Source organism: Odocoileus virginianus, chromosome 17 (genome assembly GCF_023699985.2).
Source record: "Odocoileus virginianus isolate 20LAN1187 ecotype Illinois chromosome 17, Ovbor_1.2, whole genome shotgun sequence".
Classification (NCBI taxonomy): domain Eukaryota; kingdom Metazoa; phylum Chordata; class Mammalia; order Artiodactyla; family Cervidae; genus Odocoileus; species Odocoileus virginianus.
Window position 1 is genome coordinate 33,760,512 of NC_069690.1, and position 18,397 is coordinate 33,778,908.

Sequence of the window (18,397 nt, forward strand, 5' to 3'; positions counted from 1 at the left end):
AAGCCCAGCTCTAGCAGCAACTGTCTAGCCCCGAGAAGACTGAAGGTGGCCTCAGTTGAGTGGCAAACAGTCATGTTTAAATTTCAAAAATTATTTATCCTGCTTCTTAATATTACTTAAACCACATAGTTCCATGAGGCAGGGTAAACTTGAAATCAATGAAATAGTAATGATCTTTCAAAACTGAGCAGCTGAAATACATATCAACAAGACAGGCTAGTTTAAATCAAGCTCAATAAAGATCCTTTATGATACTAGTGTCCATACTCATCTTTAACATGAGTTGGTTTTTCAAAAGGGGGGTGATGTAGAGGATGTCAAAAACCAAGTGAGACCAGATTTGCTTTCATCTCATTCTGTTCATTTTCCATAATGGGAGGGTGGATCCACTATCATTTCTTCGCCAGTTTTCTTTGTTACTGGCATCTCGCACCTCCTGTCCTCCATGCCGAGGAAGGAACACTTTGCCGGGTGGCACTGCTCTAACTGCTACCAGAGACACTAGGCTTGAGTTGTATATTGAAAAGATCTGGCGAATATCTTCTGGAATCATAGTAACTTCTGGAGGTGTAGGTGTTTTGAGTAGATTCTCTTCAGAAGAAATCGTAGGAGAAGAGGGATCTGCAAAATTCTCAAAGCACTCATCTGAATTTGTACTTTCTTTCATTGCCAAATCATTCTATGAACTGTTTGTTTTTGATAATGGATAATTTGTGGATACCAGAGCTGTGCTGCTCTTTGTAGAAAGAACTTTCAAACCAGGAGTGCAGAATGTAGATGCCAAGGGAAAATCTGTGTGCTCTGCACCATTTTTTTCCAACAGCGGGATTATGAGTCCAGGAATGGCAAAGACATTATCATTGGGCACTGGTTCTGTTTCTATGATCTCACTGTTAGTCTTTACATTTTTAAGTCCAATTATGTAATCATCATTAAAACACGTAGTGTATTCAGAGATACCAACTCAGAATCATCCATCTTTAGTGCACATCTTGGAGTTTTTACTAGTGACTGTTTGGAAAATGGAGTTAAAATTTTTGGCTCTTCTTTCTCATTGTTTACTGCTTGGGGAAAGGTTTGGCAGAACTTGGGATATGACGTACTGCTCAAGTCCAAAATCAGAAAGTTGTGAACTATGCAGTGACTTCGCAGAAGTGCTTGGAGCAGCAGAATCCAACAAATCATCTTTCACGTCAGGCTTCTCAGGACATTCACATTCATTGGACTCTGGTTTAGAGTCAAAGACTTCTCGCTCATCCACTGAATTTTTCTTGGCACATGGAGTATATCCATACTTCTGGAAAACCTCTTTTGTCATGATACCCATTGAATTCTTTTCCATCAGTATTTTTGTTGCCTTTATGAAACCAATGCTTTCTTGACTTTCCAAGCTTACTTTATCAAGAAGAATATTGACATCATCCTTTAGAGTCCGTACTTCTGAGTGAAGGTCATGTAAAAATGTCTCTAGACCGGGGGGCTAGAAAAAGAAAGGGTAGGAAAGGGAGGGTTAAGGAGAGGAAAGAGAGAAGGAAGGAGAGCGAGATCTCTTGTTCCTTACCCGGTCTGGGCACTCTGGCCAGTTGTCCGCACCAGGAGGAGACCAGGGACAAAAGGGTCCCAGTTGCAGAAGCTGGGTTTGATCCATCAGTGGGCAAGCTGGTCCCTGAGTACCCCGAGTGGTCAGGATGTCAGTCGCAATGAAGAGGAGTCCCCGCCAGAATCACCATTTGTTGCAGGAAGAGAGATCCATTCTAGGGCCTGAAAGAGGGCTCTTGTCTAACTCTCAGAATGAATGAGGAGACACATGTGCTTACAAAGAAAGAGATTTATTGGGAAGGGGCACCCAGGCAGAGAGCAGGAGGGTAAGGGAACCCAGGAGAACTGCTCTGCCACGTGGCTTGCAGTCTGAGGTTTTATGGTGACGGGATTAGTTTCCAGGTTGTCTTTGGCCAATCATTCTGATTCAGAGTCCTTCCTGGTGGTACACTCATTGCTCAGCCAAGACAGGTGGCAGTGAGAAGGATTCTGGGAGGTGGTGTGAGAAGGATCAAAGCCCCCAACTAAAGTAGCAGTCTTTTGCTTTCCCTTCCCTTATCTTGTTTTTAAACAGCTGCTGCTCACCATCACCACTTTCCCTCCTGTGATCTTGCTTGCTCCTTACATCCATGGAAATCAGGGCTGCTGGGGAGGAGAAGGATCTGAGCTGTTTGAGCAGGATGTTTACGGTGTATAAAAGATACCCAGAACAAAGCCAGGGCACCCAGCCTTTGGAGGTGACACCGCTGGGCCTGCACCAATGCTGAATAAACCCTGCTGTTCTGTATCTCTGAGTGACACTTGTGTCTTTCTGACACCACGGTTTTTGTAATATTTTCTGGTGCTTTGGCAGGAAGCCGACAACCAAACTGGCCCCTTGCGCCACCGTTGTCAGGGAACCAGAGAAAGCTGTGGCCACCGACCCGGTGACAGATGGATAGGCACCACCTGGCCATTTGCTGGATCCCGATTCTCACTCAAGTTGCACTGGCCTTGGCCCATGCTGCTTCCCCAACAGACTCAGAAGGAGAGCAGAAGCGTGTTCCAGTACAGGACGTCAGATGGGTGAGTGCCCTGGGGACATCTGCTTGAGTCAGGACCCACCACACGGCAGAAGGGGCGCCTGATCACCTCCCAGTGAACAGAGAGTCACTCAGAATAGGGTATGTTCCCTCGGGTTGTCTGTCAATTCTGGTGTGCGTGAGAATGATTGAGCAGAGTGAAAGCCAGGGCTCCACTGTCTTTGGACTATGGAGCCTGAGAGGGTCCTAACCTGTGGTTCCATGATGATCTCATTCAATTCAGGGCAGTGCCAGTCTCTGAGGGATTTAATCTGTCCTTGCGAGGCTGGTCTGGGTTGGGGGTTTATATTGACCTGCCAGTGCTAAGAGGTCTCTAAATTTCCGTAAGGGGTGCGGCCAGATGGATGAAAGTGAGTGTCTCCCTTTGTCTCCCACTGCCTCAGGGTGGGAAATTTCACGGTACAAAGACTGAGCAACTTTCACTTTTTCTGGAGATTATGGTGTAAAATTGGGTCCTGAAAAACTGCACAGTCTTTGTACCGTGGAGTGGCCCTCCTTTGGGGTCAGCGACCCCCAGAAGGGACCTTAGATATGCCCACTGTCCGAGTAGTGTCATAGCAGGAGACTCCAGCCACCTGGACCAATTCCTATATATCAATTAATGGTTTGAAATTGCCCAGTTAGGGCCCCCTGGGGTTCGATTCTATGCTGCAGGTCAGGGATAGTGTAAGGTCCTAGTAGTTCAATCAAAGAAAAGGATCTCGTGCCAGGAGAAGGAACCACCTATCCTCCAGGGAGAAGCTGAAGAGCTGCCTCCAATGTCCCCACCTCACATCCCCATGGCTCTTGCACCCAGAGCAGCAGATCCGCATTTACCAGACAGCCCACCGCCTTCCATTCCTCCTCCTCCTCCTGATGCTCCTGAAGCTGTTGTGCCCCCTCTGCCAGCCACCCCAGAACCAATGGGTAGGTGCCTCTGGTCGGCTCAGGGAGCAGCGAGAGACTCAAGGGCTGCAGCACTTTGCTGCCGACGGGATCCTACATGAGAAGGGACCCGTTTTTCACTACCAGCCTTTTCCCATGACTGATTCCCTTAACTGGAAACATCATACCACCTCTACTCTGAAAAGCCCCAAGCCCTGGTCAATCTCTTAGAATCCACCTTCCAGATCCACCGCCCTACCTGGGGAAACTGCCAACAGCTTCTCCTCACCCTATTCAATACAGAGGAGCGCAGAAGAGTCATGATAGAGGCTTGGAAATGGCTCCAAGCCAATGCCCCAGGGGGTCAATTAGGACTGGGCTCAGGAGAATTTCCCGGAGGAAGAGCCTCGCTGGGACCTCAGTATCGAGTGCGGGAAGAAACCAGTTGGAGAGGTATCGACAGGCCCTCCTACAGGGGGTAAGAGCCAGGGTTAAGAAGCCTACTAACATGGCTAAGACCACTGAGGTGCTACAAAAGCCAGATGAAAACCCGGCCGATTTCTATAAAAGGCTATGTGAAGCCATTTGGGTCTTCACCCCTTTTGATCCTGAAGCCCCTGAAAATCAATGGTTGATAAATGCAGCCTTTGTGGGACAGGCCCAATCTGACATCCAGAAAAAATTTACAGAAGTTAGAAGGGTTTGCAGGTAAAAATGCCACAGAACTGCTAGAAATAGCTAACAAAGTCTTTGTCAATCGCAACCAAACAGCATGCCAAGAAGGAGAAGAGAGGATGAAGCAAAAAGCCGCACTCTTGGCAGCTGCCCTGTCAAAGCCTTCCCCCACCCCGGTGGGACCACTCCATAAGGCAAGGGGCCCAGATCTGAAATGGAGCTTTCCCCTCAGCCGAGATCAGTGTGCCTATTACCAGGAAAAGGGACACTGGAAAAATGAGTGCCCTTGTGCCCTGAGAAGAAAACCAAAGCCGCAGGCTCACTGAGCTGATATCAAACCGAGCCACCCAGCGCTAATCTGATTGGGCTAGCTGAAGCAGAATCTGACTAGGGGGGACCAGGCTCTCTCCAACTGTGCCCCTGAGAGCCGATGGTCAGAATTCAAGTAGGAGGCCATCCAATGGACTTTATGGTGGACACAGGTGATGAGCATTCAGTGGTCACCCAGCAGACAGCCCCCTCTCAGGAAAAGAAACTACCATCATCGGGGCCACAGGTGCCCAGGGCCACAGGTGCCCAGGCCCGCAGGCTGTTTTGCAGTCCCTGACAGTGCTGACTAGGGGACCATGTGGTAATGCACAAATTCCTCTACCTGCTCGACTGCCCTGTTACCTCGATGGCAAGAGACCTGTTTGCTGAGATGGGGGCCCAGATTTCCTTTTCTGCTGATGGATCTGCTCAGCTAAAGCTAGCCTGACCGCCCTCCTCCTCGATTATAACTCTCGCTATAAGGAGAGGAGAATGGCACCTGTATTCCTCCCCTCCAGGAGAAGGGACCATTCCTCCTGAATTGGAGACTGAGTACCCACTAGTTTGGGCGGAGGAAAATCCTCCGGGTCTGGCAAAACACCATGCTCCCAGCCTGGTTGATCTGAAACTGGGAGCTCAGCCTGTAAAACTACAACAGTATCTGATTCCCCGGGAGGCCTGACTGGGAATCTAAGCTTGTTCAGACAGACTACTTCAACACAGACCTCTGATGAAATGCCAGTCACCCTGGAACACCCCATTACTAACTGTGAAGAAGCCAGGGACTCACGACTACCATCTGGTTCAGCACTTAAGGGCTGTGAACAAGGCAGCATTTACTCTGCATCCGGCAGTGCTTGATCTGTACACCCTACTAGGGCTGATCCCTTCCACAGCCGAATGGTTTACTTGCTTGGACCTGAAAGATGCCTTCATCTGCCTCTGGGTTGCACCTGTCAGCCAACTGCTATTTGCCTTTGAATGGGAAAACCCACACACAGGAGACAAGGAACAGCTCACTTGGATGAGGCTTCCTCAGGGGTTCAAGAACTCCTCTACCCTCTTCAGCAGAGCTTTGTCTGCCAACTTGGCTAACTTTTCTGGATAGGAGTTAGACTGTGTCCTGCTGCAATAAGTCAATGACCTTCTGCTGGCCAGGACAACACAGACTTGCTGCCTAGAAGGAACAAAAGCCCTCTTCTCCTTGTTAATAGAAGCTGGGTACCAGGTATCAAAAGAAAAAGGCACTCCTGAAAGACACTGTCCCCAGATGTGGAATGCCTCTGACCATAGGGTCAGACAATGGACAGGCACTTGTAGCCGAGACAGTATAATAGGTGGCAAGGGCAAGATTCAGTGGGAATTGCATACTGCCTGCCTGCCCCAGAGCTCAGGGAAAGTGGAACACAAGACTCGAACCCTCAAACAAACCCTAGCAAAACTATGCCAGGGGAACAGCTTACCTTGGGTAGGTATGTTACCCATGGCCCTCTTGAAGGTGAGGTGTCCACCCCGGGCAAGGATAGGGTTGTCACCATTAGAAATCCTGTATGGATGGCCACCCTGCCTAGTCAAACTAAGGGGAGACACCAGAGAACTGGGAAACTTGAATTTACATAGGCAGCTGCAAGGGTTATGACACACAATCTCTCAAATACATACATGGACAGTTGATAGAATATCCATATCCGTAGGCATAACAGCACATCCCCACCAACCAGGGGAACAAGCATGGGTAAAGGATTGGAAAAAAGAGCCTTTAAAACCCATGTGGAAAGGGCCCTATTCTGTAATCTTAACTACCCACACTGCTCTCAGGGTGGCAGGACTAGACGCTTGGATCCATTAATCCAGAGTCAAGCCTACAAGTCTGACCAATAGCTGAGGGGAGTGGGAAGCAGCCCTCAGTCTGGAGGAGCCCCTGGGCTTGATCTTGTGAAGGAGGAAACAGCTACCCCGAAACCCTACTCAGACCACACTGGAAGCTGGTCAGTCAACACATGGCTGAAGCTTGAGGAACCAACTGGACTGACAAAAGGCAGATATATTGGCTGTTAACTGGACTGGGACTCACCCTATTCATCTTATGCAGAATAAAGCTTTATTCTTTCTCTCCCAAAAGAGAGAAAACTCTCCCTCTGCTTCATCTGCTTCTCCATAGTTCTTGATTTTTGGAGTTTTCTCCTACTGTGATCAGCTTAAATATGAAAATGACGTATTTTTGCCTTATAGTTCTGTTAAGTTGTAAAAGTCCCCTCCTCATCTGAGAGTCAGGATGATTGTTCTGAATGTACAGAATCTTTCTATTATGAGAAGGGGTGGGTCTGCCCTGCCTTTGCTTACTATTTGCACCAGTCGGCCGCATGTTATGGTTCAGCCTCTACACGCACTAGAGAAGGGAAACATTATTGGAAGGGAGAAATTAAAGCCCAAAACATAGATGGCAAAAGATGTTATGGGTTTCCAGGACAAGCAACTTGTTGGAAACTAGGTGAAGAGAAAACAAAAATTCAGATCGACCTAGGAAAATGGCCGATTGAGTACGTCTGGCTGGACCCTGATCCCTTAGTAGCCACCCCTGGCCCACCGACATCAAGCCCTGCGCCAGGATTCAAGGGACTATACGATCAACTCCAAGGTTCCCTAAAAGATGAACTAAAAGTGCCTACTGTTGAAAATAATCTCTTTATCCATTTAGCTGAGCAGGTTACCCGAGAATTGGGTATCGCTAACTACTGGGTTTGCGGAGGAGCCCTGATGAGTGAAACATGGCCCTGGAAGGGCACTGGACTGGACGCCTTTCTGCTACTGCAGTGGGATTGAACAATTAGTTGGTGGGCAGGAGGTCCTATTTGGAATTGGCCCTGTCCTCAGAGACAATAGGCGAAAAATGTTTGAGCCAAAAAGAGATAAGTTATACCTGGGTCAGAAAAACAAAATCAGAAGAACCTTGGGCTATAGTGACACCAGTAAGAGCCTTTTGTGGTGACCAGGGGCTCCAAGTTTGTATTGGGCTCCCCAAAAAGGAGGGAATAGAAATCACATTTGCATTCCCTTCAACTCCACCACCAGGATTCTAGTGCAAAACTGTACAGGAAACCAACCTGATCTTAATCCCTTTCTTGCAGTCCCAGGCATTAGCCCATATTGGAAGCATCTTAAATCCACAAACCCAGAGTTGTGGCAGGCCCCAGAGGGTCTTTTTTGGATTTGTGGGAGAAGGGCCTATTCATGACTCCCATCCAGATGGGGAGGGGAGGAACCTACACCATAGGAATGATTCAGCCAGATTTTTTCCTCCTACCTGGCTCACAAGGAGACACACTTGGCGTCCCAATCTATGATTACTTAAAATGTTGAGAAAGGCGGTCTCCAGAGATAGGAGGCCATCACCCCAAAAATGACTGGCCTCCCCAGTCAATACTCAATATTATGGTCCAGGCATAAGGGCGCAAGATGGGAGTTGGGGATACAGGACACCCATTTATATGCTAAATCGAATAATCTGACTACAAGTGATGCTAGAAATTATAACCAATGAAACTGCAGCCGCCTTGGAACTGCTGGCACAGCAACAATCCCAGATGAGACTTGCCATCATTCAAAATTGCTTGGCACTAGACTACCTCCTGGCAGAGGAAGGAGTCGTCCGTGGGAAATTCAGTCAAACTTGACTGTTGCCTCCAAACAGATGATAATGGAAAGGCTGTGATAGACATAGCTAAACATATCAGGAAAATTGCCCATGGTCCAGTTCAGACCTGGAAGGGATGGGATACAGATGGCCTCTTTGGTGGATGGTTCTCTTGGCTAGGGGGGTTTAAAACAATGATTGGGATGGTCATAGTCATACTTGCTTATTCCCTGCCTCATATCCCTCCTAATCAGAGTTGTAACAGGGTTCATAGAGGCAGTTATCCCATGGAAGACGGCTACCCAGTTGCTGCTTTTAAAGGAATACCAGCAAGTGCCAGAGGATGATGTTCTGTGACAGCTACAGACGCACTCTAAGCATCAAGATGGGGGGATGAGGTAGGAACGAGATCGAAGCCCCCAATTAAAGTAACAGTCTTTTGCTTTCCCTTGCCTTATCTTGTTTTTAAACAGTTGCTGCTCATCAATCACCACTTTTGCTTCTGTGATCTTGCTTGCTCCTTACATCTGTGGGAACTAGGGCTACCTGGGGAGGGGAGGGATCTGAGCTGTTTGACTGGGAAGTTTATGGTGTATAAAAGATACCCAGAACAAAGCCGGGGCGCCCAGCCGTTGGAGGTGACTCCACTGGGCCTGCACCAGTGCTGAGTTAACCCCGCTGTTCTTCATCTTCTTCATCTTTGAGTGTTGCTTTGAGTGCCGCCATGGTTTCTATAACAGTTGGACATGTGGTGTCACCTTTTGACCTTTCCTGAAGTCTTCCGGTTGGTGGTGACTTATTAGTTCCATTTCCCTTACCAGGACCTCCTGTCGTAAAACAACTCATGCACATGGTAACTATGGTGTCTGGCCAGGGTGGGCGGTTTCCATCAGTGTGCTTCCCCTAACAGGTCCCTGATAAGCTAACTGATTATGAAATTTTTAATTTCTTCTAGACTGCAGAATTAGCATATGCTTTCAGCATAATTAAAGACGAAGGCTGAAGTGTTTTTATTTAGCAGTAGAGACACTTAAGAACCGCAAAACTCACATTTTGAAATCCTACCCCCCCCTTTTTTTTAACCGTATCCCCATTTGGACCTGACAAATAAAATAATAAATATGGTTTACATGACAATTTGTTTGGAACTGAGAGTGTTAACAGCCTCGGTAGGGAGACCAGAGGTCCCCAAGTGGCAGGAGGAAATAGACTACAAGTGGCACACTTTTTTCCTTTCTCCATTGGCACCTGGTTCCACCTGAACTTTTCTCAGACCTTGAGCTAACCAATGTGTTTTTCTTATGGAAGTGTTTTTCTTAAGCTAAGTTAAAGAAGCCGTGTATTTGCTTTGGAATCTACCTTTTTTCAAATCACCTAAGACTAATTTTTTTTTTTCTTTTCTCAAACCTTGAGCTGATTTTTGCTCAGCAAACCAGTATTCACATCAATTGCTTTATGGGGTGGGGCGATGGCAGGGTGGGGGGTGGGGAGTTGATGCCACACATTGGGTCATTTTATCTCAAAAATGCATATTGTGGGAGAAGGGCCTGATGAAATTCCCTCAGCCTTAAGTTGTTTCTCTTCATCTGATTAGCAGCTCGCTAACACAAAATGCCTTGCTGAAAACTAGCAAGCTGGCACTTTCTGTCCCCTTCTGATGTCTATGTCAGAAGCTTTCCCTATCTCTATTATGCTTTAATAAAATTTTGCTACACAAAAAGCTCTGAGTAGTCAATCCTCGTCTCTGGCCCCCGATTGAAATCCTCTCCTCCAGAGGTCACAAATCCCAGCATAGCACATGGCTTGCAATGACAACCTTTCAGAACCATACTGAGAAACAGCTTATATGAAAGAATTAAAAACAAGCCTCTCCAAAGTTGCCTGGTGGTCCAGTGTTTAAGACTCCAGGCTTCTACTATAGGTGGCTGGAGTTTGATGTCTGGTCAGGGAACTAAGATTCCCCTGCCATGCAGCAGTGCGACAAAAAAAAAAAAAAAAAGCCTTTCTCCTTTAAAAAAGTTTATTTGTTCATTCATTATTTTGCCTGCACTGGGTCTTAGTTGTAGCATGTGGGATCCTGGTTACAGCATGCAAACTCTTAGTTGTAGCATGTGGGATCTAGTTCTCTGACCAAGGACTAAACCCAGGCCTCCTGCATTGGAAGCACAGTATTAACCAATGGATCACCAGAGAAGTCTTTTGCTCATTCCAGTTGCTCTGTGACCCTGCTGACTGGATCCCTGGGCAGCCTCCTCCCTTCCACTCTCCTGCCAGGCATCTTTGTGAGTGTTTCATGTCTTTACGATTCTGGACCAAGTATCACCGCAAACACCTCGGTGAACACATTCTGGTGCTTACCACATTCTTGGGTTTGTATTTGAGAGGGTTGATCAGTTTCTGTTAGTTTCCTGAAAAGTCCCACTGTTCTGCATTCCCATCAGCAAAAAGGAAATTTTCCTGCGGATCTAGAGCCCCACGTACGGTATGTTGTCCGTTGTTTCAGTCGTGTTGTTTTTGAACAGTGCAGAGTATCTTCTTATGTCACCTTTTTTTTTTTTTTTTTGGCTGCAGTGCATAGCTTGTTAGATCTTAGTTCCCTGACCAGGGATCAAACCTGGGTCCGTGGCAGTCAAAGTGCCAAGTCCTAATCACTGAACAGCCAGGGAAGTTGCTGTTTCATTCACCTTGACTTGCAACCCCAGCCACCTCACCTCTGTCAATTGGCCTATGCAGTTTGCTCTTATGTGAAAGACTGTTCATGAATGGCCCAGTTTTCTGCTGGCACCCTACTCCAGTACTCTTGCCTGGGAAATCCCATGGATGGAGGAGCCTGGTAGGCTGCAGTCCCTGGGGTCGCTAAGAGTCCGACACGACTGAGCAACTTCACTTTCACTTTTCACTTTCATGCACTGGAGAAGGAAATGGCAACCCACTTCGGTGTTCTTGCCTTGAAAATCCCAGGGACGGGGGAGCCTGGGGGGCTGGCATCTATGGGGCCGCACAGAGTTGGACACGACTGAAGCGACTTAGCAGCAGCAGTTATTGGGACATAGATGTTTATTGGGTTATTTTATATGTGTGTGTGTATGTAGATCAAGTTAATTTGAACAAATGCACAATATCATATATCCACCATTACAGCATCATTCAGAGTATTTCACTGCCCTAAAAATCCCCTGTGCTCTCTCTGTTCAATGTACCCAGCCCCTGGCAACACTGTCCTCTTACGTTCTCCATAATCTGCCCTCCCCGACACATCTTCTAGTTGGGCTCACACCAGACAAAGCATCTCAGACTAGCTTTCTGCTCTTTGTTTTCTGTTTGAAGCTGTCTTTTCACCCCATATCACTCAGAGAAAGTTATTCCAATGTGATAGACTTTGTTGCATAAAAGCCTTGTTGATCACCCAACATTCCCATGCTTAGAAGTACCTAAGATTTTTTTTTACTATGATCATAAAGTTCTAAGGGTTACATTTATTTCTGAACTGCCAATACATTTATGAGTCATTCAAACTCATTAAATTAGTATATATATGGTTGCACATTTTAAAAATTATTAAAAATAAATCTGTTTGAAATACATTTTTAATAGAGTGAATACTTTTTCCTTTTTTTGTTTTTTTACATGTATCCAAAGATGACCATGACTGGAAGAGAAACGATTTAATAAATAGATCTATTGCTAGTTTGTATTTCTTACATATTAGCACAGATACTTTGCTCAGATGAGAATCACTTATTCATTCAATTCCTTTCCAATTACATAACCAAGTATCACAAGAAAGGTTGGGTAACCTATCAGCTGACAACTTGATTAGTGTTTCCTTCAATCCTGTTGAAAGTACACAGTGGGAAGCTTTCAAGAAGGTTTATGAGAATCCTTTTTCAGTGTCTGGGAATCAGGACAAAAGCATCCCCAGGCTCAGTAACTGAGGTTTCTCTTTCACTGACCAGCTTCTGACCAACTTCTTACCTGACCAGCTTCTCTTTCACTGAGAAAGTCTTGCTTAACCTGATGTTCTTGACAGGCTCAGGAAACATGCAACACTGTCCATCTTATTCTGCCTTCGTGTATGTGATAACTCTTTTCAATAAAGAGTTCTTACTATAGGATGTTCTTGAAGTGCATTTTCTTTAAATCTGTATATTAGCTTATGGAATGTAATTGCTTGTGGAATATAATTGGTATCTTCATCCCTCCCTGCCTGGCCCACCAGCCTGGTTGGATTCTCTGACAGTCAAGATTCATTTCAATGTTCACTGTAAGAAAAACAGGTGTTTGTGTTGAGAGGAGGCTCACCAAATTGCAGGTTGCATCCCATAAGTAGCCTCACCAAGATCAGAATAAGATGGAGCTGGGGTGAACACAGTTGCTATATAAGTCCAAAAAAGGGGAAGGACTTCCCTGACTGTCCAATGGTTTAAGACTCCGCAATTCCACTGCAGGGGGCATGGGTTTGATCCCTGGTCATGGAACTAAGATTTCACAGGCCGGGGAACACAGCCAAAAAAAAGGTGGGGGGAGATCAAAATGCAACTTCTCATTAAGTCACTGAATGTGCAATGATGCATTATTATCTAGAACTCCAGGATATTTTAACAGCTTTATTGAGGTGTAATCAATGTATGACAGATGCACAAGTTTAAAGTGTCCAATTTGATATGGTTGGAAACACGTGTGGCCCATCAAGATAATGAATGTATCGTCAAAGATAAATTACTCAATGGTCAATCTAAGGAGGGGGCTTCTGTGGTGGCTCAGATTGTAAAGAATCTGCCTGCAATGTGGGAGATCTGGGTTCAGTCCCTGGGTTGGGAAGATCCCTTGGAGAAGGAAATGGGAACCCACTCTGGTAATCTTGCCTGGAGAATTCCATGAACAGAGGAGACTGGCTGGCTACAGTCTATGGGATCACAAAGAGCTGGACACAACTGAGTGACTAACACACACACAATCTAAGCAGGAAGTGGAAAATTTAATGAGTCAACTTGAGGATTATAACCCAGGAGACAGATTCTCAAATCTCTGAGGACTGTTCTGAAGAGGTGAGGGAAGAGAACTGCTGTGATTTTGATGAAGGGTTATTTGCTCACTGCTATTCAGAAGGAACAGATGCCTTAAATGTTTTAGTGTTTTTCTAAGTGTGTGAAGAGGTGAGAGTCCAGGTTCACAAAACGTTTCTCCTGAAAATATTTAACTGAGGGCCAGTTCCGCCAGATTTCCCAGAGTGCAAAGTGCCTCATCCTGAGGTTGTCTGAATTCCTTTCAGGGTGTCCTATAGTTCAGTGACTGAAGTGTTAATGATATCATTCCTGTAGAGCTGGGTGGCAGGAAATTTTCTTTATGTTACATTCCTTCCCTTTGGTCTTAATTTTGACCAAGGTTTTGGAGGCATTTGGTGAGCAATTTGTCCTAAGTTCCTAGGAATGCTTGTTCCCACATTGGGCGAGGATTTCATTGATGGGCCACTCACCAGACTAGCCCTGTTAACAGTAGCCCAAAGCCATGGGCTGCGAGTCCTACTGGTCAGTGATAATCCAGGAAATGGTTCCTTCCGTGGCTTTTTCCCATACCTAGAATTACACTGTTACAATCACTGATCTTACAGAACTATGTATTTGATTAATTGTTTCGGGTCTCCTGTTCATTATTTTTATGGGAGGCTCAGTCACACATTCGGTAATGCAAGAAACAATAATCTTGGAAAACAGGCAGAATACAAGTAATATAGCTAGTGACATTAATAAGGTCACAAGTAAGTATTTAAGCTGAGAACTTCCTTTAGGTGCAGCCCTGTGGTTGTCTGACCAGACTGTTCTGCACCACCCACTATCTTTTTTTTTTTTTTTTTTTAATATTTACTTATGACTGCACTGGTTCTTTGTTGCTTTCCATTGGCTTTTCTCTAGTTGTGGGGAGAAGAGGCTACTCTTCTTTGTGGTGCCTGGACTTCTTATTGTGGTGGCTTCTCTTGTGGCAGAGCATGGACTCTAGGGCATGAGAGCTTCAGTATTTGTAGCAAGTGGCTCAGTAGTTGTGGCACCAGGGCTTAGTTGTTCCTTGGCATGCAGGATCTTCCCAGACCAGGGATTGAACCCATGTCCCCTGCATTGGCAGGTGGATTCCTATCCACTGCACCACCAGGAAAGTCTGCAATCACTGTCTTTGAGGGAAACGACATGGCCTTGTCCTTAACACTCACCAAAGACAGCTGCACATACAAGGTAAGTGGTGGTCATCGTGACCCCTTACAGGGTTGAGAAATGAATGTTATTTTCCAAGGAGTTACCCTAATCCTAACCTACATGACATAGCATTTCATTCCCACTAAGGTGCTAGAATTGAAAAGACAGACAATGATAAGGGGGAAAGTTGGAATATTCAAACATGGCTAGAATGTGAAATGATGCCACCATTTTGGAAATCAGTTTGGCAGCTTCTCAAAATGTCAAACATGGAGACACCACATGACTCAGTACTTCCACTCCCACATATAAACCCGAGAAAGGAAAACATGTCCATGGAAATACTTGTACGTGAATGTTCATAGCAGCACAATTCATAACAGCTGAAAGATAGAAATCACCCAGATGACCATCCACAGGTGAATAGAGAACAGATACACATAATGTGGTCCATCCACATAATGGAATATTACTCAGCCATGAAAAGGAGTGGAGCAGTGACACTCACTGCAGCGTGGTCTCACTCAACCTTGAACACACTCATCTTGGCACTCACCTTGAACATACGATGCTCAGTGAGAGAAGACAGGCACAGAAGGATGCCGTCTTGGAATGCTTGGGCTGCCATAGCAAAATAGCAGGATGCGAGCCTCAGCAATAGAAATGTATTTCCTACAGTTCTGGAGACCAGAAATCTGAGATGAGGGTGCCAGGATGGTCAGGCTCTGGTGAAGCTCTGTCCTCAGTGGGGGACTGTGTCTTCATTGTGTTCTCACATGTAGGAAGGGCTGAGGGAGCTTTCTGGGAGTCTTTTTTAAATAAGAACATAATTCCATTCATGGGGGCTCCTCTTTCATTACCTCATCACCACCTCAAGGCTCCACCTCCTCATACTATCACCTTGGGGGTTAGGATTTCAACATGTGAATTTCAGGGGGGCACAAACACCCAGCCCAGAATAACCACAAATTGTATGATTCTATTTACAGGAAACATCCAGAATAGGCAAATCTAGAGACAGAAAGTGGGTTAGTGATGTCAAATACTGGGGGAGGGGAAGGGTAACAGGAAGTGACTGCTCATGGAGATTCATCTGGGGTCTCATTTGGGGATGAGAATGTTCTGAAACAAGTTTGTGACTTGTCTTTTGATTTGTCTTTCACAGAGTAGAGATCTTTAATTTTATTAAGTCCAGGGAATCCTTTGCTTTTCTTTGTGAATTGCCTTTTTGTGTTGTGTGTTAATACTCCGAAGCTCACGATGTGCACGGCCAAACCCAAACTCATGTCACTTTTCTCCTATAAATTGAATAGTTTATATCTAAAATTTGCCTGTGAATAACTGAGTGAATTTGGTGTGAGTTGTGAAATTTACATCTACATTCATTTCATTCCGTATGGTTTCCAATTAATTGTTCCTTAACTATTTTTAAAAAGTAAAGACATCACTTTGCTGACAAAGGTCCATATAGTCAAAACTATGGTCTTTCCAGTAGTCAAGTGTGGATGTGAGAGCTGGACCATAAAGAAGGCCGAGTGCTGAAGAATTTATGCTTTTGAACTGTGATGCTATAGAGCCTCTTGAGGAAGGTGGAAGAGGAGAGTGAAAAAGCTGGCTTCAAATTCAACATTCAAGAAAATAAGATCATGGCATCTGGTCCCATCACTGTATGGTGTATAGATGGGGAAACAATAGAAACAGTGAAAGACTTTATTTTCTTTGGCTACAAAGTCCCTGAGGACAGTGACTGCTGCCATGAAATTAAAAGATGCTTGCTCCTTGGAAGAAAAGCTGTGACAAAACTAGACAGCATATTAAAAAGTAGAGACATTACTTTGCCAACAAAGTTCTGTATAGTCAGAGCTATGGTTTTTCCAGCAGTCGTGTATGGATGTGAGAGTTGGACCATGAAGAAGGCTGAGTGCTGAAGAATTAATGCTTTCGAACTGTGGTGTTGGAGAAGACTCTTGAGAGACCTTGGACAGCAAGGAAATCAAACCAGTCAATCCTAAATCAGGAAATCAACCCTGAATGTTCATTGGAAGGACTGATGCTGAAGCTGAAGCTCCAATCCTTTGGCCACCTGATTTGAAGAACCAACTCATTGGAAAAGACCCTGAGGCTGGGAAAGATTGAGGGCAGGAGAAGAAAGGGATGACAGAGGATGAGATGGTTGGATAGCACCACTGACACAAGGGATGTGAACTTAAGCAAACTCCGGGAGATGGTGAGGGACAATGAGGCCTGGCAGGCTTCAGTCTGTGGGGTTGCAAAGCATTGGACATGACTTAGGTGGGTCTCTGGGTCTCTGGGTCTCTGACTCTGCAGTTGGGGTTGGAAGTGGTGGGGGATCTTGGGGCCCTGGAATCTGAGGGGCCCTCTACTGGGGAGGGGTAGGAGACCCCAGGTGGTAGTTAGCTGAGTCCAAGGCTCTCCTGGGTATGAGGCATCCTACCCCCATGCATCATCAGGAGGCCAGCTCCCTCCTCCCCTCAGCTCCCAGACCTACTGCCTGCTTCTGAGAAATTCCCTAAGGTGGGGTCCTGGTGCTGGAGGTGCCTCCATGCTGTGGCTCCTGAGTTTCCAGGGAGGACAGAGGAGTAAGGGGAGACTTGTCCACAGAAAGGGAGCTTCTGAAGAATAAAGCCTGGGGCTGCTGCACCCCCACACCATCTCTGGGCAGGACCGTGAAGGTGAGGCTCCTTCCCCTCCCAAAACACGTAGGACACATGGGGCACTGGTTACTGGACCCACACACAATACTGAAACCTCCCCCACAGGCCCACTGGGTGAGAGACACCATTTAAAGACTATTAATGGAGGCGGGGAAAGGTTGGGGAGGTGAACGTGGGGTGGGGAGAGTTGGAAATTCATCAGAGCCCTCACGGCTCAGACACCCACATTCTGGGCCTTGGGAGGACAAATACTTGAGCACTCTCAGAACTTGCCTACACCTGCTGCGTTAAGACAGGCCCTGTCTTCTTCACGGCAGAGTTCTCACCCCTCCCATCAGGGCTCGTGGGGGCTTAATGGGATGAGGGTGTCTATGGCAAGACTGGAGGCCATGTGGCAGGCAGGAGGGCTCCCACTGATCTTGCAGGTCCACATGTCATGGTTGTAGGCCTGCACACAGTGAACCAGGCTGTCGATGAAGAAGGTGCAGTGGTCCAGGGACCAATCCAGCCCCTGCAGGTGTCTGACCACGGAGCAGTCAGTGTAGACTATGCAGAGGGAGCCCAGGGATGCTCCCACGCTCCTGGGGGGACACTTGAGCATGGGCCCTGGAATGACCAGGAGGTCAGATAGCAGGGCCCCTCACCTAATCTAAGTTCCCACAAGAAACCAAAGACCCCTCTGCAGAAAAACAGGATGTCACCAGCCTGACTGCTGTCCTGAGGAGCTTGGCTGGTGTCTGGGTGCTGTCCTGAGGAGGTTGGCTGGAACTTGGCTGGTGTCTGGGTGCTGTTCTGAGGAGTTTGACTGGTGTCTGACTGCTGTCCTTTGGAGCCTGGCTGGTGTCTGATTGCTGTCCTGAGGACCCTGTGTAAGGCATAGTTCCGGCGAGGCAGAAAAGGAAAGACGACCTCAACAGAAGTAGGTTATCTTTATTCAGGCAAGGAGGGGCGACAGTCGGCCTAACGACCAGGCTGAGCGCCGAAAGGGATCAGGGAGGCTTCATACTTATGGGGAGGTTTGTGGAAGCAATAAGGGAAACGTCAATCAGGCGGAATATTTTGAGTATTCTTTTGTTGAGATGACATTTGTAGTTGGGCAAGGGGTGATAAGTCTTCTGGGCAGGTGTAGGGGGTGGTAGGTTTCCAGACAGGGGGTGATAAGTCTCAGATAGATGCAACCAGCCTGGAGCATCAGGGCAGAACTAAAGTTATGCTTTGTTTTCGCCGAAGTTAGATGATTCAGCAAGGGGCTTTTGAGACTGTTGTTCTCTTTTCTAGGCCCAAAAGACTCCTTCACCCTGGTTGCTGTCTGATTGCTGTCCTGAGGAACTTGGCTGATATCTGGGTGCTGTTCTGAGGAGTTTGACTGGTGTCTGACTGCTGTCCTGAGGAGCTTGACTGGAACTTGGCTGGTGTCTTGGCTGTCCCGAG

The 18,397-nt window shown here is 46.5% G+C and overlaps 1 pseudogene; it reads right to left on the bottom strand.

The window, feature by feature from the left end:
• Nucleotides 1-346: 346 nt before the first annotated feature.
• Nucleotides 347-8,801, bottom strand: LOC139039050 (SKA complex subunit 3-like; annotated as a pseudogene).
• Nucleotides 8,802-18,397: the final 9,596 nt, after the last annotated feature.